We start from the raw sequence: 23,010 nt of genomic DNA on the forward strand, positions 1-23,010 counted from the left end.
ACGTTTTGGCAACTTTGGTCACCCCCATGTAAGTTATAGGGCAGGAACAGCACAGTTTTCAAAACGTGTTTTTCAGCCCGAAATAATCGCTTTTTTTCAGCACTTGGAATCACAGTGTAACTGCTTGGCTCAGAAGAGCACACTGAGTCAGCCCTACACCCCAGTGATCAGAAATTGTCAAAACGTGTTTTTCAGCAGAAATAAACACGTTTTGGCAACTTTGGTCACCCCCATGTAAGTTATAGGGCAGGAACAGCACAGTTTTCAAAACGTGTTTTTCAGCCCGAAATAAACGCTTTTTCTCAGCCCTTGGAATCGCAGTGTAACTGCCTGGCTCCGACGAGCACACTGAGTCAGCCCTTAACCCCAGTGATCAGAAATTGTCAAAACGTGTTTTTCAGCAGAAATAAACACGTTTTGGCAACTTTGGTCTCCCCCATGTAAGTTATATGGCTGGAACAGCACAGTTTTCAAAACGTGTTTTTCAGCCCGAAATAAACGCTTTCTCTCAGCCCTTGGAATCGCAGTGTAACTGCCTGGCTCAGAAGAGCACACTGACTCAGCCCTTAACCCCAGTGATCAGAAATTGTCAAAACTTGTTTTTCAGCAGAAATAAACACGTTTTGGCAACTTTGGTCAACCCCATGTAAGTTATAGGGCAGGAACAGCACAGTTTTCAAAACGTGTTTTTCAGCCCGAAATAAACGCTTTTTTTCAGCACTTGGAATCACAGTGTAACTGCTTGGCTCAGAAGAGCACACTGAGTCAGCCCTTAACCCCAGTGATCAGAAATTGTCAAAACGTGTTTTTCAGCAGAAATAAACACGTTTTGGCAACTTTGGTCACCCCCATGTAAGTTATAGGGCAGGAACAGCACAGTTTTCAAAACGTGTTTTTCAGCCCGAAATAAACGCGTTTTCTCAGCCCTTGGAATCGCAGTGTAACTGCCTGGCTCAGAAGAGCACACTGACTCAGCCCTTAACCCCAGTGTGCAGAAATTGTCAAAACGTGTTTTTCAGCAGAAATAAACACGTTTTGGCAACTTTGGTCAACGCCATGTAAGTTATAGGGCAGGAACAGCACAGTTTTCAAAACGTGTTTTTCAGCCCGAAATAAACGCTTTTTTTCAGCACTTGGAATCACAGTGTAACTGCTTGGCTCAGAAGAGCACACTGAGTCAGCCCTTAACCCCAGTGATCAGAAATTGTCAAAACGTGTTTTTCAGCAGAAATAAACACGTTTTGGAAACTTTGGTCACCCCCATGTAAGTTATAGGGCAGGAACAGCACAGTTTTCAAAACGTGTTTTTCAGCCCGAAATAAACGCGTTTTCTCAGCCCTTAGAATCGCAGTGTAACTGCCTGGCTCAGAAGAGCACACTGACTCAGCCCTTAACCCCAGTGTGCAGAAATTGTCAAAACGTGTTTTTCAGCAGAAATAAACACGTTTTGGCAACTTTGGTCACCCCCATGTAAGTTATAGGGCAGGAACAGCACAGTTTTCAAAACGTGTTTTTCAGCCCGAAATAAACGCTTTTTCTCAGCCCTTGGAATCGCAGTGTAACTGCCTGGCTCCGAAGAGCACACTGAGTCAGCCCTTAACCCCAGTGATCAGAAATTGTCAAAACGTGTTTTTCAGCAGAAATAAACACGTTTTGGCAACTTTGGTCTCCCCCATGTAAGTTATATGGCTGAAACAGCACAGTTTTCAAAACGTGTTTTTCAGCCCGAAATAAACGCTTTTTCTCAGCCCTTGGAATCGCAGTGTAACTGCCTGGCTCAGAAGAGCACACTGACTCAGCCCTTAACCCCAGTGATCAGAAATTGTCAAAACTTGTTTTTCAGCAGAAATAAACACGTTTTGGCAACTTTGGTCACCCCCATGTAAGTTATAGGGCAGGAACAGCACAGTTTTCAAAACGTGTTTTTCAGCCCGAAATAAACGCGTTTTCTCAGCCCTTAGAATCGTAGTGTAACTGCCTGGCTCAGAAGAGCACACTGACTCAGCCCTTAACCCCAGTGATCAGAAATTGTCAAAACGTGTTTTTCAGCAGAAATAAACACGTTTTGGCAACTTTGGTCACCCCCATGTAAGTTTTAGGGCAGGAACAGCACAGTTTTCAAAACGTGTTTTTCAGCCCGAAATAAACGCGTTTTCTCAGCCCTTAGAATCGTAGTGTAACTGCCTGGCTCAGAAGAGCACACTGACTCAGCCCTTAACCCCAGTGTGCAGAAATTGTCAAAACGTGTTTTTCAGCAGAAATAAACACGTTTTGGCAACTTTGGTCACCCCCATGTAAGTTATAGGGCAGGAACAACACAGTTTTCAAAACGTGTTTTTCAGCCCGAAATAAACGCGTTTTCTCAGCCCTTAGAATCACAGTGTAACTGCCTGGCTCAGAAGAGCACACTGACTCAGCCCTTAACCCCAGTGTGCAGAAATTGTCAAAACGTGTTTTTCAGCAGAAATAAACACGTTTTGGCAACTTTGGTCACCCCCATGTAAGTTATAGGGCAGGAACAGCACAGTTTTCAAAACGTGTTTTTCAGCCCGAAATAAACGCTTTTTTTCAGCACTTGGAATCACAGTGTAACTGCTTGGCTCAGAAGAGCACACTGAGTCAGCCCTACACCCCAGTGATCAGAAATTGTCAAAACGTGTTTTTCAGCAGAAATAAACACGTTTTGGCAACTTTGGTCACCCCCATGTAAGTTATAGGGCAGGAACAGCACAGTTTTCAAAACGTGTTTTTCAGCCCGAAATAAACGCGTTTTCTCAGCCCTTGGAATCGCAGTGTAACTGCCTGGCTCAGAAGAGCACACTGACTCAACCCTTAACCCCAGTGTGCAGAAATTGTCAAAACGTGTTTTTCAGCAGAAATAAACACGTTTTGGCAACTTTGGTCACCCCCATGTAAGTTATAGGGCAGGAACAGCACAGTTTTCAAAACGTGTTTTTCAGCCCGAAATAAACGCTTTTTCTCAGCCCTTGGAATCGCAGTGTAACTGCCTGGCTCCGAAGAGCACACTGAGTCAGCCCTTAAACCCCAGTGATCAGAAATTGTCAAAACGTGTTTTTCAGCAGAAATAAACACGTTTTGGCAACTTTGGTCTCCCCCATGTAAGTTATATGGCTGGAACAGCACAGTTTTCAAAACGTGTTTTTCAGCCCGAAATAAACGCTTTTTCTCAGCCCTTGGAATCGCAGTGTAACTGCCTGGCTCAGAAGAGCACACTGACTCAGCCCTTAACCCCAGTGATCAGAAATTGTCAAAACGTGTTTTTCAGCAGAAATAAACACGTTTTGGCAACTTTGGTCACCCCCATGTAAGTTATAGGGCAGGAACAGCACAGTTTTCAAAACGTGTTTTTCAGCCCGAAATAAACGCGTTTTCTCAGCCCTTAGAATCGTAGTGTAACTGCCTGGCTCAGAAGAGCACACTGACTCAGCCCTTAACCCCAGTGTGCAGAAATTGTCAAAACGTGTTTTTCAGCAGAAATAAACACGTTTTGGCAACTTTGGTCACCCCCATGTAAGTTATAGGGCAGGAACAACACAGTTTTCAAAACGTGTTTTTCACCCCGAAATAAACGCGTTTTCTCAGCCCTTAGAATCGCAGTGTAACTGCCTGGCTCAGAAGAGCACACTGACTCAGCCCTTAACCCCAGTGTGCAGAAATTGTCAAAACGTGTTTTTCAGCAGAAATAAACACGTTTTGGCAACTTTGGTCACCCCCATGTAAGTTATAGGGCAGGAACAGCACAGTTTTCAAAACGTGTTTTTCAGCCCGAAATAAACGCTTTTTTTCAGCACTTGGAATCACAGTGTAACTGCTTGGCTCAGAAGAGCACACTGAGTCAGCCCTACACCCCAGTGATCAGAAATTGTCAAAACGTGTTTTTCAGCAGAAATAAACACGTTTTGGCAACTTTGGTCACCCCCATGTAAGTTATAGGGCAGGAACAGCACAGTTTTCAAAACGTGTTTTTCAGCCCGAAATAAACGCGTTTTCTCAGCCCTTAGAATCGTAGTGTAACTGCCTGGCTCAGAAGAGCACACTGACTCAGCCCTTAACCCCAGTGTGCAGAAATTGTCAAAACGTGTTTTTCAGCAGAAATAAACACGTTTTGGCAACTTTGGTCACCCCCATGTAAGTTATAGGGCAGGAACAGCACAGTTTTCAAAACGTGTTTTTCAGCCCGAAATAAACGCTTTTTCTCAGCCCTTGGAATCGCAGTGTAACTGCCTGGCTCCGAAGAGCACACTGAGTCAGCCCTTAACCCCAGTGATCAGAAATTGTCAAAACGTGTTTTTCAGCAGAAATAAACACGTTTTGGCAACTTTGGTCTCCCCCATGTAAGTTATATGGCTGGAACAGCACAGTTTTCAAAACGTGTTTTTCAGCCCGAAATAAACGCTTTTTCTCAGCCCTTGGAATCGCAGTGTAACTGCCTGGCTCAGAAGAGCACACTGACTCAGCCCTTAACCCCAGTGATCAGAAATTGTCAAAACTTGTTTTTCAGCAGAAATAAACACGTTTTGGCAACTTTGGTCACCCCCATGTAAGTTATAGGGCAGGAACAGCACAGTTTTCAAAACGTGTTTTTCAGCCCGAAATAAACGCGTTTTCTCAGCCCTTAGAATCGCAGTGTAACTGCTTGGCTCAGAAGAGCACACAGAGTCAGCCCTTAACCCCAGTGATCAGAAATTGTCAAAACGTGTTTTTCAGCAGAAATAAACACGTTTTGGCAACTTTGGTCACCCCCATGTAAGTTATAGGGCAGGAACAGCACAGTTTTCAAAACGTGTTTTTCAGCCCGAAATAAACGCTTTTTTTCAGCACTTGGAATCACAGTGTAACTGCTTGGCTCAGAAGAGCACACTGAGTCAGCCCTTAACCCCAGTGATCAGAAATTGTCAAAACGTGTTTTTCAGCAGAAATAAACACGTTTTGGCAACTTTGGTCACCCCCATGTAAGTTATAGGGCAGGAACAACACAGTTTTCAAAACGTGTTTTTCAGCCCGAAATAAACGCGTTTTCTCAGCCCTTGGAATCGCAGTGTAACTGCCTGGCTCAGAAGAGCACACTGACTCAGCCCTTAACCCCAGTGTGCAGAAATTGTCAAAACGTGTTTTTCAGCAGAAATAAACACGTTTTGGCAACTTTGGTCAACCCCATGTAAGTTATAGGGCAGGAACAGCACAGTTTTCAAAACGTGTTTTTCAGCCCTAAATAAACGCTTTTTTTCAGCACTTGGAATCACAGTGTAACTGCTTGGCTCAGAAGAGCACACTGAGTCAGCCCTTAACCCCAGTGATCAGAAATTGTCAAAACGTGTTTTTCAGCAGAAATAAACACGTTTTGGCAACTTTGGTCACCCCCATGTAAGTTATAGGGCAGGAACAACACAGTTTTCAAAACGTGTTTTTCAGCCCGAAATAAACGCGTTTTCTCAGCCCTTGGAATCGCAGTGTAACTGCCTGGCTCAGAAGAGCACACTGACTCAGCCCTTAACCCCAGTGATAAGAAATTGTCAAAACTTGTTTTTCAGCAGAAATAAACACGTTTTGGCAACTTTGGTCACCCCCATGTAAGTTATAGGGCAGGAACAGCACAGTTTTCAAAACGTGTTTTTCAGCCCGAAATAAACGCGTTTTCTCAGCCCTTAGAATCGCAGTGTAACTGCTTGGCTCAGAAGAGCACACAGAGTCAGCCCTTAACCCCAGTGATCAGAAATTGTCAAAACATGTTTTTCAGCAGAAATAAACACGTTTTGGCAACTTTGGTCACCCCCATGTAAGTTATAGGGCAGGAACAGCACAGTTTTCAAAACGTGTTTTCCAGCCCGAAATAAACGCTTTTTTTCAGCACTTGGAATCATAGTGTAACTGCTTGGCTCAGAAGAGCACACTGAGTCAGCCCTTAACCCCAGTGATCAGAAATTGTCAAAACGTGTTTTTCAGCAGAAATAAACACGTTTTGGCAACTTTGGTCACCCCCATGTAAGTTTTAGGGCAGGAACAGCACAGTTTTCAAAACGTGTTTTTCAGCCCGAAATAAACGCGTTTTCTCAGCCCTTAGAATCGCAGTGTAACTGCCTGGCTCAGAAGAGCACACTGACTCAGCCCTTAACCCCAGTGTGCAGAAATTGTCAAAACGTGTTTTTCAGCAGAAATAAACACGTTTTGGCAACTTTGGTCACCCCCATGTAAGTTATAGGGCAGGAACAGCACAGTTTTCAAAACGTGTTTTTCAGCCCGAAATAAACGCTTTTTTTCAGCACTTGGAATCACAGTGTAACTGCTTGGCTCAGAAGAGCACACTGAGTCAGCCCTACACCCCAGTGATCAGAAATTGTCAAAACGTGTTTTTCAGCAGAAATAAACACGTTTTGGCAACTTTGGTCACCCCCATGTAAGTTATAGGGCAGGAACAGCACAGTTTTCAAAACGTGTTTTTCAGCCCGAAATAAACGCTTTTTTTCAGCACTTGGAATCACAGTGTAACTGCTTGGCTCAGAAGAGCACACTGAGTCAGCCCTACACCCCAGTGATCAGAAATTGTCAAAACGTGTTTTTCAGCAGAAATAAACACGTTTTGGCAACTTTGGTCACCCCCATGTAAGTTATAGGGCAGGAACAGCACAGTTTTCAAAACGTGTTTTTCAGACCGAAATAAACGCGTTTTCTCAGCCCTTAGAATCGCAGTGTAACTGCCTGGCTCAGAAGAGCACACTGACTCAGCCCTTAACCCCAGTGTGCAGAAATTGTCAAAACGTGTTTTTCAGCAGAAATAAACACGTTTTGGAAACTTTGGTCACCCCCATGTAAGTTATAGGGCAGGAACAGCACAGTTTTCAAAACGTGTTTTTCAGCCCGAAATAAACGCTTTTTCTCAGCCCTTGGAATCGCAGTGTAACTGCCTGGCTCCGAAGAGCACACTGAGTCAGCCCTTAACCCCAGTGATCAGAAATTGTCAAAACGTGTTTTTCAGCAGAAATAAACACGTTTTGGCAACTTTGGTCTCCCCCATGTAAGTTATATGGCTGGAACAGCACAGTTTTCAAAACGTGTTTTTCAGCCCGAAATAAACGCTTTTTCTCAGCCCTTGGAATCGCAGTGTAACTGCCTGGCTCAGAAGAGCACACTGACTCAGCCCTTAACCCCAGTGATCAGAAATTGTCAAAACTTGTTTTTCAGCAGAAATAAACACGTTTTGGCAACTTTGGTCACCCCCATGTAAGTTATAGGGCAGGAACAGCACAGTTTTCAAAACGTGTTTTTCAGCCCGAAATAAACGCGTTTTCTCAGCCCTTAGAATCGCAGTGTAACTGCTTGGCTCAGAAGAGCACACAGAGTCAGCCCTTAACCCCAGTGATCAGAAATTGTCAAAACATGTTTTTCAGCAGAAATAAACACGTTTTGGCAACTTTGGTCACCCCCATGTAAGTTATAGGGCAGGAACAGCACAGTTTTCAAAACGTGTTTTTCAGCCCGAAATAAACGCTTTTTTTCAGCACTTGGAATCACAGTGTAACTGCTTGGCTCAGAAGAGTACACTGAGTCAGCCCTTAACCCCAGTGATCAGAAATTGTCAAAACGTGTTTTTCAGCAGAAATAAACACGTTTTGGCAACTTTGGTCACCCCCATGTAAGTTATAGGGCAGGAACAGCACAGTTTTCAAAACGTGTTTTTCAGCCCGAAATAAACGCTTTTTCTCAGCCGTTGGAATCGCAGTGTAACTGCCTGGCTCCGAAGAGCACACTGAGTCAGCCCTTAACCCCAGTGATCAGAAATTGTCAAAACGTGTTTTTCAGCAGAAATAAACACGTTTTGGCAACTTTGGTCTCCCCCATGTAAGTTATATGGCTGGAACAGCACAGTTTTCAAAACGTGTTTTTCAGCCCGAAATAAACGCTTTTTCTCAGCCCTTGGAATCGCAGTGTAACTGCCTGGCTCAGAAGAGCACACTGACTCAGCCCTTAACCCCAGTGATCAGAAATTGTCAAAACTTGTTTTTCAGCAGAAATAAACACGTTTTGGCAACTTTGGTCACCCCCATGTAAGTTATAGGGCAGGAACAGCACAGTTTTCAAAACGTGTTTTTCAGCCCGAAATAAACGCGTTTTCTCAGCCCTTAGAATCGCAGTGTAACTGCTTGGCTCAGAAGAGCACACAGAGTCAGCCCTTAACCCCAGTGATCAGAAATTGTCAAAACATGTTTTTCAGCAGAAATAAACACGTTTTGGCAACTTTGTTCACCCCCATGTAAGTTATAGGGCAGGAACAGCACAGTTTTCAAAACGTGTTTTTCAGCCCGAAATAAACGCTTTTTTTCAGCACTTGGAATCACAGTGTAACTGCTTGGCTCAGAAGAGCACACTGAGTCAGCCCTTAACCCCAGTGATCAGAAATTGTCAAAACGTGTTTTTCAGCAGAAATAAACACGTTTTGGCAACTTTGGTCACCCCCATGTAAGTTATAGGGCAGGAACAACACAGTTTTCAAAACGTGTTTTTCAGCCCGAAATAAACGCGTTTTCTCAGCCCTTAGAATCGCAGTGTAACTGCCTGGCTCAGAAGAGCACACTGACTCAGCCCTTAACCCCAGTGTGCAGAAATTGTCAAAACGTGTTTTTCAGCAGAAATAAACACGTTTTGGCAACTTTGGTCACCCCCATGTAAGTTATAGGGCAGGAACAGCACAGTTTTCAAAACGTGTTTTTCAGCCCGAAATAAACGCTTTTTTTCAGCACTTGGAATCACAGTGTAACTGCTTGGCTCAGAAGAGCACACTGAGTCAGCCCTACACCCCAGTGATCAGAAATTGGCAAAACGTGTTTTTCAGCAGAAATAAACACGTTTTGGCAACTTTGGTCACCCCCATGTAAGTTATAGGGCAGGAACAGCACAGTTTTCAAAACGTGTTTTTCAGCCCGAAATAAACGCGTTTTCTCAGCCCTTAGAATCGTAGTGTAACTGCCTGGCTCAGAAGAGCACACTGACTCAGCCCTTAACCCCAGTGTGCAGAAATTGTCAAAACGTGTTTTTCAGCAGAAATAAACACGTTTTGGCAACTTTGGTCACCCCCATGTAAGTTATAGGGCAGGAACAGCACAGTTTTCAAAACGTGTTTTTCAGCCCGAAATAAACGCTTTTTCTCAGCCCTTGGAATCGCAGTGTAACTGCCTGGCTCAGAAGAGCACACAGAGTCAGCCCTTAACCCCAGTGATCAGAAATTGTCAAAACATGTTTTTCAGCAGAAATAAACACGTTTTGGCAACTTTGGTCACCCCCATGTAAGTTATAGGGCAGGAACAGCACAGTTTTCAAAACGTGTTTTTCAGCCCGAAAAAAACGCTTTTTTTCAGCACTTGGAATCACAGTGTAACTGCTTGGCTCAGAAGAGCACACTGAGTCAGCCCTTAACCCCAGTGATCAGAAATTGTCAAAACGTGTTTTTCAGCAGAAATAAACACGTTTTGGCAACTTTGGTCACCCCCATGTAAGTTATAGGGCAGGAACAACAAAGTTTTCAAAACGTGTTTTTCAGCCCAAAATAAACGCGTTTTCTCAGCCCTTGGAATCGCAGTGTAACTGCCTGGCTCAGAAGAGCACACTGACTCAGCCCTTAACCCCAGTGTGCAGAAATTGTCAAAACGTGTTTTTCAGCAGAAATAAACACGTTTTGGCAACTTTGGTCAACCCCATGTAAGTTATAGGGCAGGAACAGCACAGTTTTCAAAACGTGTTTTTCAGCCCGAAATAAACGCTTTTTTTCAGCACTTGGAATCACAGTGTAACTGCTTGGCTCAGAAGAGCACACTGAGTCAGCCCTACACCCCAGTGATCAGAAATTGTCAAAACGTGTTTTTCAGCAGAAATAAACACGTTTTGGCAACTTTGGTCACCCCCATGTAAGTTATAGGGCAGGAACAGCACAGTTTTCAAAACGTGTTTTTCAGCCCGAAATAAACGCGTTTTCTCAGCCCTTAGAATCGCAGTGTAACTGCCTGGCTCAGAAGAGCACACTGACTCAGCCTTTAACCCCAGTGTGCAGAAATTGTCAAAACGTGTTTTTCAACAGAAATAAACACGTTTTGGCAACTTTGGTCACCCCCATGTAAGTTATAGGGCAGGAACAGCACAGTTTTCAAAACGTGTTTTTCAGCCCGAAATAAACGCTTTTTTTCAGCACTTGGAATCACAGTGTAACTGCTTGGCTCAGAAGAGCACACTGAGTCAGCCCTTAACCCCAGTGATCAGAAATTGTCAAAACGTGTTTTTCAGCAGAAATAAACACGTTTTGGCAACTTTGGTCACCCCCATGTAAGTTATAGGGCAGGAACAGCACAGTTTTCAAAACGTGTTTTTCAGCCCGAAATAAACGCGTTTTCTCAGCCCTTAGAATCGCAGTGTAACTGCCTGGCTCAGAAGAGCACACTGACTCAGCCCTTAACCCCAGTGTGCAGAAATTGTCAAAACGTGTTTTTCAGCAGAAATAAACACGTTTTGGCAACTTTGGTCACCCCCATGTAAGTTATAGGGCAGGAACAGCACAGTTTTCAAAACGTGTTTTTCAGCCCGAAATAAACGCTTTTTCTCAGCCCTTGGAATCGCAGTGTAACTGCCTGGCTCAGAAGAGCACACTGACTCAGCCCTTAACCCCAGTGATCAGAAATTGTCAAAACTTGTTTTTCAGCAGAAATAAACACGTTTTGGCAACTTTGGTCACCCCCATGTAAGTTATAGGGCAGGAACAGCACAGTTTTCAAAACGTGTTTTTCAGCCCGAAATAAACGCGTTTTCTCAGCCCTTAGAATCGCAGTGTAACTGCTTGGCTCAGAAGAGCACACAGAGTCAGCCCTTAACCCCAGTGATCAGAAATTGTCAAAACATGTTTTTCAGCAGAAATAAACACGTTTTGGCAACTTTGGTCACCCCCATGTAAGTTATAGGGCAGGAACAGCACAGTTTTCAAAACGTGTTTTTCAGCCCGAAATAAACGCTTTTTTTCAGCACTTGGAATCACAGTGTAACTGCTTCGCTCAGAAGAGCACACTGAGTCAGCCCTTAACCCCAGTGATCAGAAATTGTCAAAACGTGTTTTTCAGCAGAAATAAACACGTTTTGGCAACTTTGGTCACCCCCATGTAAGTTATAGGGCAGGAACAGCACAGTTTTCAAAACGTGTTTTTCAGCCCGAAATAAACGCGTTTTCTCAGCCCTTAGAATCGCAGTGTAACTGCCTGGCTCAGAAGAGCACACTGAATCAGCCCTTAACCCCAGTGTGCAGAAATTGTCAAAACGTGTTTTTCAGCAGAAATAAACACGTTTTGGCAACTTTGGTCACCCCCATGTAAGTTATAGGGCAGGAACAGCACAGTTTTCAAAACGTGTTTTTCAGCCCGAAATAAACGCTTTTTTTCAGCACTTGGAATCACAGTGTAACTGCTTGGCTCAGAAGAGCACACTGAGTCAGCCCTACACCCCAGTGATCAGAAATTGTCAAAACGTGTTTTTCAGCAGAAATAAACACGTTTTGGCAACTTTGGTCACCCCCATGTAAGTTATAGGGCAGGAACAGCACAGTTTTCAAAACGTGTTTTTCAGCCCGAAATAAACGCGTTTTCTCAGCCCTTAGAATCGTAGTGTAACTGCCTGGCTCAGAAGAGCACACTGACTCAGCCCTTAACCCCAGTGTGCAGAAATTGTCAAAACGTGTTTTTCAGCAGAAATAAACACGTTTTGGCAACTTTGGTCACCCCCATGTAAGTTATAGGGCAGGAACAGCACAGTTTTCAAAACGTGTTTTTCAGCCCGAAATAAACGCTTTTTCTCAGCCCTTGGAATCGCAGTGTAACTGCCTGGCTCCGAAGAGCACACTGAGTCAGCCCTTAACCCCAGTGATCAGAAATTGTCAAAACGTGTTTTTCAGCAGAAATAAACACGTTTTGGCAACTTTGGTCACCCCCATGTAAGTTATAGGGCAGGAACAGCACAGTTTTCAAAACGTGTTTTTCAGCCCGAAATAAACGCTTTTTCTCAGCCCTTGGAATCGCAGTGTAACTGCCTGGCTCCGAAGAGCACACTGAGTCAGCCCTTAACCCCAGTGATCAGAAATTGTCAAAACGTGTTTTTCAGCAGAAATAAACACGTTTTGGCAACTTTGGTCTCCCCCATGTAAGTTATATGGCTGGAACAGCACAGTTTTCAAAACGTGTTTTTCAGCCCGAAATAAACGCTTTTTCTCAGCCCTTGGAATCGCAGTGTAACTGCCTGGCTCAGAAGAGCACACTGACTCAGCCCTTAACCCCAGTGATCAGAAATTGTCAAAACTTGTTTTTCAGCAGAAATAAACACGTTTTGGCAACTTTGGTCAACCCCATGTAAGTTATAGGGCAGGAACAGCACAGTTTTCAAAACGTGTTTTTCAGCCCGAAATAAACGCTTTTTTTCAGCACTTGGAATCACAGTGTAACTGCTTGGCTCAGAAGAGCACACTGAGTCAGCCCTTAACCCCAGTGATCAGAAATTGTCAAAACGTGTTTTTCAGCAGAAATAAACACGTTTTGGCAACTTTGGTCACCCCCATGTAAGTTATAGGGCAGGAACAGCACAGTTTTCAAAACGTGTTTTTCAGCCCGAAATAAACGCGTTTTCTCAGCCCTTGGAATCGCAGTGTAACTGCCTGGCTCAGAAGAGCACACTGACTCAGCCCTTAACCCCAGTGTGCAGAAATTGTCAAAACGTGTTTTTCAGCAGAAATAAACACGTTTTGGCAACTTTGGTCAACCCCATGTAAGTTATAGGGCAGGAACAGCACAGTTTTCAAAACGTGTTTTTCAGCCCGAAATAAACGCTTTTTTTCAGCACTTGGAATCACAGTGTAACTGCTTGGCTCAGAAGAGCACACTGAGTCAGCCCTTAACCCCAGTGATCAGAAATTGTCAAAACGTGTTTTTCAGCAGAAATAAACACGTTTTGGCAACTTTGGTCACTCCCATGTAAGTTATAGGGCAGGAACAGCACAGTTTTCAAAACGTGTTTTTCAGCCCGAAATAAACGCGTTTTCTCAGCCCTTAGAATCGCAGTGTAACTGCCTGGCTCAGAAGAGCACACTGACTCAGCCCTTAACCCCAGTGTGCAGAAATTGTCAAAACGTGTTTTTCAGCAGAAATAAACACGTTTTGGCAACTTTGGTCACCCCCATGTAAGTTATAGGGCAGGAACAGCACAGTTTTCAAAACGTGTTTTTCAGCCCGAAATAAACGCTTTTTCTCAGCCCTTGGAATCGCAGTGTAACTGCCTGGCTCCGAAGAGCACACTGAGTCAGCCCTTAACCCCAGTGATCAGAAATTGTCAAAACGTGTTTTTCAGCAGAAATAAACACGTTTTGGCAACTTTGGTCTCCCCCATGTAAGTTATATGGCTGGAACAGCACAGTTTTCAAAACGTGTTTTTCAGCCCGAAATAAACGCTTTTTCTCAGCCCTTGGAATCGCAGTGTAACTGCCTGGCTCAGAAGAGCACACTGACTCAGCCCTTAACCCCAGTGATCAGAAATTGTCAAAACTTGTTTTTCAGCAGAAATAAACACGTTTTGGCAACTTTGGTCACCCCCATGTAAGTTATAGGGCAGGAACAGCACAGTTTTCAAAACGTGTTTTTCAGCCCGAAATAAACGCGTTTTCTCAGCCCTTAGAATCGCAGTGTAACTGCTTGGCTCAGAAGAGCACACAGAGTCAGCCCTTAACCCCAGTGATCAGAAATTGTCAAAACATGTTTTTCAGCAGAAATAAACACGTTTTGGCAACTTTGTTCACCCCCATGTAAGTTATAGGGCAGGAACAGCACAGTTTTCAAAACGTGTTTTTCAGCCCGAAATAAACGCTTTTTTTCAGCACTTGGAATCACAGTGTAACTGCTTGGCTCAGAAGAGCACACTGAGTCAGCCCTACACCCCAGTGATCAGAAATTGGCAAAACGTGTTTTTCAGCAGAAATAAACACGTTTTGGCAACTTTGGTCACCCCCATGTAAGTTATAGGGCAGGAACAGCACAGTTTTCAAAACGTGTTTTTCAGCCCGAAATAAACGCGTTTTCTCAGCCCTTAGAATCGTAGTGTAACTGCCTGGCTCAGAAGAGCACACTGACTCAGCCCTTAACCCCAGTGTGCAGAAATTGTCAAAACGTGTTTTTCAGCAGAAATAAACACGTTTTGGCAACTTTGGTCACCCCCATGTAAGTTATAGGGCAGGAACAGCACAGTTTTCAAAACGTGTTTTTCAGCCCGAAATAAACGCTTTTTCTCAGCCCTTGGAATCGCAGTGTAACTGCCTGGCTCCGAAGAGCACACTGAGTCAGCCCTTAACCCCAGTGATCAGAAATTGTCAAAACGTGTTTTTCAGCAGAAATAAACACGTTTTGGCAACTTTGGTCTCCCCCATGTAAGTTATATGGCTGGAACAGCACAGTTTTCAACACGTGTTTTTCAGCCCGAAATAAACGCTTTTTCTCAGCCCTTGGAATCGCAGTGTAACTGCCTGGCTCAGAAGAGCACACTGACTCAGCCCTTAACCCCAGTGATCAGAAATTGTCAAAACGTGTTTTTCAGCAGAAATAAACACGTTTTGGCAACTTTGGTCACCCCCATGTAAGTTATAGGGCAGGAACAACACAGTTTTCAAAACGTGTTTTTCAGCCCGAAATAAACGCGTTTTCTCAGCCCTTAGAATCGCAGTGTAACTGCCTGGCTCAGAAGAGCACACTGACTCAGCCCTTAACCCCAGTGTGCAGAAATTGTCAAAACGTGTTTTTCAGCAGAAATAAACACGTTTTGGCAACTTTGGTCACCCCCATGTAAGTTATAGGGCAGGAACAGCACAGTTTTCAAAACGTGTTTTTCAGCCCGAAATAAACGCTTTTTTTCAGCACTTGGAATCACAGTGTAACTGCTTGGCTCAGAAGAGCACACTGAGTCAGCCCTACACCCCAGTGATCAGAAATTGGCAAAACGTGTTTTTCAGCAGAAATAAACACGTTTTGGCAACTTTGGTCACCCCCATGTAAGTTATAGGGCAGGAACAGCACAGTTTTCAAAACGTGTTTTTCAGCCCGAAATAAACGCGTTTTCTCAGCCCTTAGAATCGTAGTGTAACTGCCTGGCTCAGAAGAGCACACTGACTCAGCCCTTAACCCCAGTGTGCAGAAATTGTCAAAACGTGTTTTTCAGCAGAAATAAACACGTTTTGGCAACTTTGGTCACCCCCATGTAAGTTATAGGGCAGGAACAGCACAGTTTTCAAAACGTGTTTTTCAGCCCGAAATAAACGCTTTTTCTCAGCCCTTGGAATCGCAGTGTAACTGCCTGGCTCCGAAGAGCACACAGAGTCAGCCCTTAACCCCAGTGATCAGAAATTGTCAAAACATGTTTTTCAGCAGAAATAAACACGTTTTGGCAACTTTGGTCACCCCCATGTAAGTTATAGGGCAGGAACAGCACAGTTTTCAAAACGTGTTTTTCAGCCCGAAAAAAACGCTTTTTTTCAGCACTTGGAATCACAGTGTAACTGCTTGGCTCAGAAGAGCACACTGAGTCAGCCCTTAACCCCAGTGATCAGAAATTGTCAAAACGTGTTTTTCAGCAGAAATAAACACGTTTTGGCAACTTTGGTCACCCCCATGTAAGTTATAGGGCAGGAACAACACAGTTTTCAAAACGTGTTTTTCAGCCCGAAATAAACGCGTTTTCTCAGCCCTTGGAATCGCAGTGTAACTGCCTGGCTCAGAAGAGCACACTGACTCAGCCCTTAACCCCAGTGTGCAGAAATTGTCAAAACGTGTTTTTCAGCAGAAATAAACACGTTTTGGCAACTTTGGTCAACCCCATGTAAGTTATAGGGCATTAACAGCACAGTTTTCAAAACGTGTTTTTCAGCCCGAAATAAACGCTTTTTTTCAGCACTTGGAATCACAGTGTAACTGCTTGGCTCAGAAGAGCACACTGAGTCAGCCCTTAACCCCAGTGATCAGAAATTGTCAAAACGTGTTTTTCAGCAGAAATAAACACGTTTTGGCAACTTTGGTCACCCCCATGTAAGTTATAGGGCAGGAACAGCACAGTTTTCAAAACGTGTTTTTCAGCCCGAAATAAACGCGTTTTCTCAGCCCTTAGAATCGCAGTGTAACTGCCTGGCTCAGAAGAGCACACTGACTCAGCCCTTAAACCCAGTGTGCAGAAATTGTCAAAACGTGTTTTTCAGCAGAAATAAACACGTTTTGGCAACTTTGGTCACCCCCATGTAAGTTATAGGGCAGGAACAGCACAGTTTTCAAAACGTGTTTTTCAGCCCGAAATAAACGCTTTTTCTCAGCCCTTGGAATCGCAGTGTAACTGCCTGGCTCCGAAGAGCACACTGAGTCAGCCCTTAACCCCAGTGATCAGAAATTGTCAAAACGTGTTTTTCAGCAGAAATAAACACGTTTTGGCAACTTTGGTCTCCCCCATGTAAGTTATATGGCTGGAACAGCACAGTTTTCAAAACGTGTTTTTCAGCCCGAAATAAACGCTTTTTCTCAGCCCTTGGAATCGCAGTGTAACTGCCTGGCTCAGAAGAGCACACTGACTCAGCCCTTAACCCCAGTGATCAGAAATTGTCAAAACTTGTTTTTCAGCAGAAATAAACACGTTTTGGCAACTTTGGTCACCCCCATGTAAGTTATAGGGCAGGAACAGCACAGTTTTCAAAACGTGTTTTTCAGCCCGAAATAAACGCGTTTTCTCAGCCCTTAGAATCGCAGTGTAACTGCTTGGCTCAGAAGAGCACACAGAGTCAGCCCTTAACCCCAGTGATCAGAAATTGTCAAAACATGTTTTTCAGCAGAAATAAACACGTTTTGGCAACTTTGGTCACCCCCATGTAAGTTATAGGGCAGGAACAGCACAGTTTTCAAAACGTGTTTTTCAGCCCGAAATAAACGCTTTTTTTCAGCACTTGGAATCACAGTGTAACTGCTTGGCTCAGAAGAGCACACTGAGTCAGCCCTTAACCCCAGTGATCAGAAATTGTCAAAACGTGTTTTTCAGCAGAAATAAACACGTTTTGGCAACTTTGGTCACCCCCATGTAAGTTATAGGGCAGGAACAACACAGTTTTCAAAACGTGTTTTTCAGCCCGAAATAAACGCGTTTTCTCAGCCCTTGGAATCGCAGTGTAACTGCCTGGCTCAGAAGAGCACACTGACTCAGCCCTTAACCCCAGTGTGCAGAAATTGTCAAAACGTGTTTTTCAGCAGAAATAAACACGTTTTGGCAACTTTGGTCTCCCCCATGTAAGTTATATGGCTGGAACAGCACAGTTTTCAAAACGTGTTTTTCAGCCCGAAATAAACGCTTTTTCTCAGCCCTTGGAATCGCAGTGTAACTGCCTGGCTCAGAAGAGCACACTGACTCAGCCCTTAACCCCAGTGATCAGAAATTGTCAAAACTTGTTTTTCAGCAGAAATAAACACGTTTTGGCAACTTTGGTCACCCCCATGTAAGTTATAGGGCAGGAACAGCACAGTTTTCAAAACGTGTTTTTCAGCCCGAAATAAACGCGTTTTCTCAGCCCTTAGAATCGCAGTGTAACTGCTTGGCTCAGAAGAGCACACAGAGTCAGCCCTTAACCCCAGTGATCAGAAATTGTCAAAACATGTTTTTCAGCAGAAATAAACACGTTTTGGCAACTTTGTTCACCCCCATGTAAGTTATAGGGCAGGAACAGCACAGTTTTCAAAACGTGTTTTTCAGCCCGAAATAAACGCTTTTTTTCAGCACTTGGAATCACAGTGTAACTGCTTGGCTCAGAAGAGCACACTGAGTCAGCCCTACACCCCAGTGATCAGAAATTGGCAAAACGTGTTTTTCAGCAGAAATAAACACGTTTTGGCAACTTTGGTCACCCCCATGTAAGTTATAGGGCAGGAACAGCACAGTTTTCAAAACGTGTTTTTCAGCCCGAAATAAACGCGTTTTCTCAGCCCTTAGAATCGTAGTGTAACTGCCTGGCTCAGAAGAGCACACTGACTCAGCCCTTAACCCCAGTGTGCAGAAATTGTCAAAACGTGTTTTTCAGCAGAAATAAACACGTTTTGGCAACTTTGGTCACCCCCATGTAAGTTATAGGGCAGGAACAGCACAGTTTTCAAAACGAGTTTTTCAGCCCGAAATAAACGCTTTTTCTCAGCCCTTGGAATCGCAGTGTAACTGCCTGGCTCCGAAGAGCACACTGAGTCAGCCCTTAACCCCAGTGATCAGAAATTGTCAAAACGTGTTTTTCAGCAGAAATAAACACGTTTTGGCAACTTTGGTCTCCCCCATGTAAGTTATATGGCTGGAACAGCACAGTTTTCAAAACGTGTTTTTCAGCCCGAAATAAACGCTTTTTCTCAGCCCTTGGAATCGCAGTGTAACTGCCTGGCTCAGAAGAGCACACTGACTCAGCCCTTAACCCCAGTGATCAGAAATTGTCAAAACTTGTTTTTCAGCAGAAATAAACACGTTTTGGCAACTTTGGTCACCCCCATGTAAGTTATAGGGCAGGAACAGCACAGTTTTCAAAACGTGTTTTTCAGCCCGAAATAAACGCGTTTTCTCAGCCCTTAGAATCGCAGTGTAACTGCTTGGCTCAGAAGAGCACACAGAGTCAGCCCTTAACCCCAGTGATCAGAAATTGTCAAAACATGTTTTTCAGCAGAAATAAACACGTTTTGGCAACTTTGGTCACCCCCATGTAAGTTATAGGGCAGGAACAGCACAGTTTTCAAAACGTGTTTTTCAGCCCGAAAAAAACGCTTTTTTTCAGCACTTGGAATCACAGTGTAACTGCTTGGCTCAGAAGAGCACACTGAGTCAGCCCTTAACCCCAGTGATCAGAAATTGTCAAAACGTGTTTTTCAGCAGAAATAAACACGTTTTGGCAACTTTGGTCACCCCCATGTAAGTTATAGGGCAGGAACAACAAAGTTTTCAAAACGTGTTTTTCAGCCCGAAATAAACGCGTTTTCTCAGCCCTTGGAATCGCAGTGTAACTGCCTGGCTCAGAAGAGCACACTGACTCAGCCCTTAACCCCAGTGATCAGAAATTGTCAAAACGTGTTTTTCAGCAGAAATAAACACGTTTTGGCAACTTTGGTCAACCCCATGTAAGTTATAGGGCAGGAACAGCACAGTTTTCAAAACGTGTTTTTCAGCCCGAAATAAACGCGTTTTCTCAGCCCTTAGAATCGCAGTGTAACTGCCTGGCTCAGAAGAGCACACTGACTCAGCCCTTAACCCCAGTGTGCAGAAATTGTCAAAACGTGTTTTTCAGCAGAAATAAACACGTTTTGGCAACTTTGGTCACCCCCATGTAAGTTATAGGGCAGGAACAGCACAGTTTTCAAAACGTGTTTTTCAGCCCGAAATAAACGCTTTTTCTCAGCCCTTGGAATCGCAGTGTAACTGCCTGGCTCCGAAGAGCACACTGAGTCAGCCCTTAACCCCAGTGATCAGAAATTGTCAAAACGTGTTTTTCAGCAGAAATAAACACGTTTTGGCAACTTTGGTCTCCCCCATGTAAGTTATATGGCTGGAACAGCACAGTTTTCAAAACGTGTTTTTCAGCCCGAAATAAACGCTTTTTCTCAGCCCTTGGAATCGCAGTGTAACTGCCTGGCTCAGAAGAGCACACTGACTCAGCCCTTAACCCCAGTGATCAGAAATTGTCAAAACTTGTTTTTCAGCAGAAATAAACACGTTTTGGCAACTTTGGTCACCCCCATGTAAGTTATAGGGCAGGAACAGCACAGTTTTCAAAACGTGTTTTTCAGCCCGAAATAAACGCGTTTTCTCAGCCCTTAGAATCGCAGTGTAACTGCTTGGCTCAGAAGAGCACACAGAGTCAGCCCTTAACCCCAGTGATCAGAAATTGTCAAAACGTGTTTTTCAGCAGAAATAAACACGTTTTGGCAACTTTGGTCTCCCCCATGTAAGTTATATGGCTGGAACAGCACAGTTTTCAACACGTGTTTTTCAGCCCGAAATAAACGCTTTTTCTCAGCCCTTGGAATCGCAGTGTAACTGCCTGGCTCAGAAGAGCACACTGACTCAGCCCTTAACCCCAGTGATCAGAAATTGTCAAAACGTGTTTTTCAGCAGAAATAAACACGTTTTGGCAACTTTGGTCACCCCCATGTAAGTTATAGGGCAGGAACAACACAGTTTTCAAAACGTGTTTTTCAGCCCGAAATAAACGCGTTTTCTCAGCCCTTAGAATCGCAGTGTAACTGCCTGGCTCAGAAGAGCACACTGACTCAGCCCTTAACCCCAGTGTGCAGAAATTGTCAAAACGTGTTTTTCAGCAGAAATAAACACGTTTTGGCAACTTTGGTCACCCCCATGTAAGTTATAGGGCAGGAACAGCACAGTTTTCAAAACGTGTTTTTCAGCCCGAAATAAACGCTTTTTTTCAGCACTTGGAATCACAGTGTAACTGCTTGGCTCAGAAGAGCACACTGAGTCAGCCCTACACCCCAGTGATCAGAAATTGGCAAAACGTGTTTTTCAGCAGAAATAAACACGTTTTGGCAACTTTGGTCACCCCCATGTAAGTTATAGGGCAGGAACAGCACAGTTTTCAAAACGTGTTTTTCAGCCCGAAATAAACGCGTTTTCTCAGCCCTTAGAATCGTAGTGTAACTGCCTGGCTCAGAAGAGCACACTGACTCAGCCCTTAACCCCAGTGTGCAGAAATTGTCAAAACGTGTTTTTCAGCAGAAATAAACACGTTTTGGCAACTTTGGTCACCCCCATGTAAGTTATAGGGCAGGAACAGCACAGTTTTCAAAACGTGTTTTTCAGCCCGAAATAAACGCTTTTTCTCAGCCCTTGGAATCGCAGTGTAACTGCCTGGCTCCGAAGAGCACACAGAGTCAGCCCTTAACCCCAGTGATCAGAAATTGTCAAAACATGTTTTTCAGCAGAAATAAACACGTTTTGGCAACTTTGGTCACCCCCATGTAAGTTATAGGGCAGGAACAGCACAGTTTTCAAAACGTGTTTTTCAGCCCGAAAAAAACGCTTTTTTTCAGCACTTGGAATCACAGTGTAACTGCTTGGCTCAGAAGAGCACACTGAGTCAGCCCTTAACCCCAGTGATCAGAAATTGTCAAAACGTGTTTTTCAGCAGAAATAAACACGTTTTGGCAACTTTGGTCACCCCCATGTAAGTTATAGGGCAGGAACAACACAGTTTTCAAAACGTGTTTTTCAGCCCGAAATAAACGCGTTTTCTCAGCCCTTGGAATCGCAGTGTAACTGCCTGGCTCAGAAGAGCACACTGACTCAGCCCTTAACCCCAGTGTGCAGAAATTGTCAAAACGTGTTTTTCAGCAGAAATAAACACGTTTTGGCAACTTTGGTCAACCCCATGTAAGTTATAGGGCATTAACAGCACAGTTTTCAAAACGTGTTTTTCAGCCCGAAATAAACGCTTTTTTTCAGCACTTGGAATCACAGTGTAACTGCTTGGCTCAGAAGAGCACACTGAGTCAGCCCTTAACCCCAGTGATCAGAAATTGTCAAAACGTGTTTTTCAGCAGAAATAAACACGTTTTGGCAACTTTGGTCACCCCCATGTAAGTTATAGGGCAGGAACAGCACAGTTTTCAAAACGTGTTTTTCAGCCCGAAATAAACGCGTTTTCTCAGCCCTTAGAATCGCAGTGTAACTGCCTGGCTCAGAAGAGCACACTGACTCAGCCCTTAAACCCAGTGTGCAGAAATTGTCAAAACGTGTTTTTCAGCAGAAATAAACACGTTTTGGCAACTTTGGTCACCCCCATGTAAGTTATAGGGCAGGAACAGCACAGTTTTCAAAACGTGTTTTTCAGCCCGAAATAAACGCTTTTTCTCAGCCCTTGGAATCGCAGTGTAACTGCCTGGCTCCGAAGAGCACACTGAGTCAGCCCTTAACCCCAGTGATCAGAAATTGTCAAAACGTGTTTTTCAGCAGAAATAAACACGTTTTGGCAACTTTGGTCTCCCCCATGTAAGTTATATGGCTGGAACAGCACAGTTTTCAAAACGTGTTTTTCAGCCCGAAATAAACGCTTTTTCTCAGCCCTTGGAATCGCAGTGTAACTGCCTGGCTCAGAAGAGCACACTGACTCAGCCCTTAACCCCAGTGATCAGAAATTGTCAAAACTTGTTTTTCAGCAGAAATAAACACGTTTTGGCAACTTTGGTCACCCCCATGTAAGTTATAGGGCAGGAACAGCACAGTTTTCAAAACGTGTTTTTCAGCCCGAAATAAACGCGTTTTCTCAGCCCTTAGAATCGCAGTGTAACTGCTTGGCTCAGAAGAGCACACAGAGTCAGCCCTTAACCCCAGTGATCAGAAATTGTCAAAACATGTTTTTCAGCAGAAATAAACACGTTTTGGCAACTTTGGTCACCCCCATGTAAGTTATAGGGCAGGAACAGCACAGTTTTCAAAACGTGTTTTTCAGCCCGAAATAAACGCTTTTTTTCAGCACTTGGAATCACAGTGTAACTGCTTGGCTCAGAAGAGCACACTGAGTCAGCCCTACACCCCAGTGATCAGAAATTGGCAAAACGTGTTTTTCAGCAGAAATAAACACGTTTTGGCAACTTTGGTCACCCCCATGTAAGTTATAGGGCAGGAACAGCACAGTTTTCAAAACGTGTTTTTCAGCCCGAAATAAACGCGTTTTCTCAGCCCTTAGAATCGTAGTGTAACTGCCTGGCTCAGAAGAGCACACTGACTCAGCCCTTAACCCCAGTGTGCAGAAATTGTCAAAACGTGTTTTTCAGCAGAAATAAACACGTTTTGGCAACTTTGGTCACCCCCATGTAAGTTATAGGGCAGGAACAGCACAGTTTTCAAAACGTGTTTTTCAGCCCGAAATAAACGCTTTTTCTCAGCCCTTGGAATCGCAGTGTAACTGCCTGGCTCCGAAGAGCACAC

The sequence above is a fragment of the Atractosteus spatula genome, chromosome 2 (genome assembly GCF_055471065.1).
Source record: "Atractosteus spatula isolate fAtrSpa1 chromosome 2, fAtrSpa1.hap1, whole genome shotgun sequence".
Lineage (NCBI taxonomy): Eukaryota > Metazoa > Chordata > Actinopteri > Semionotiformes > Lepisosteidae > Atractosteus > Atractosteus spatula.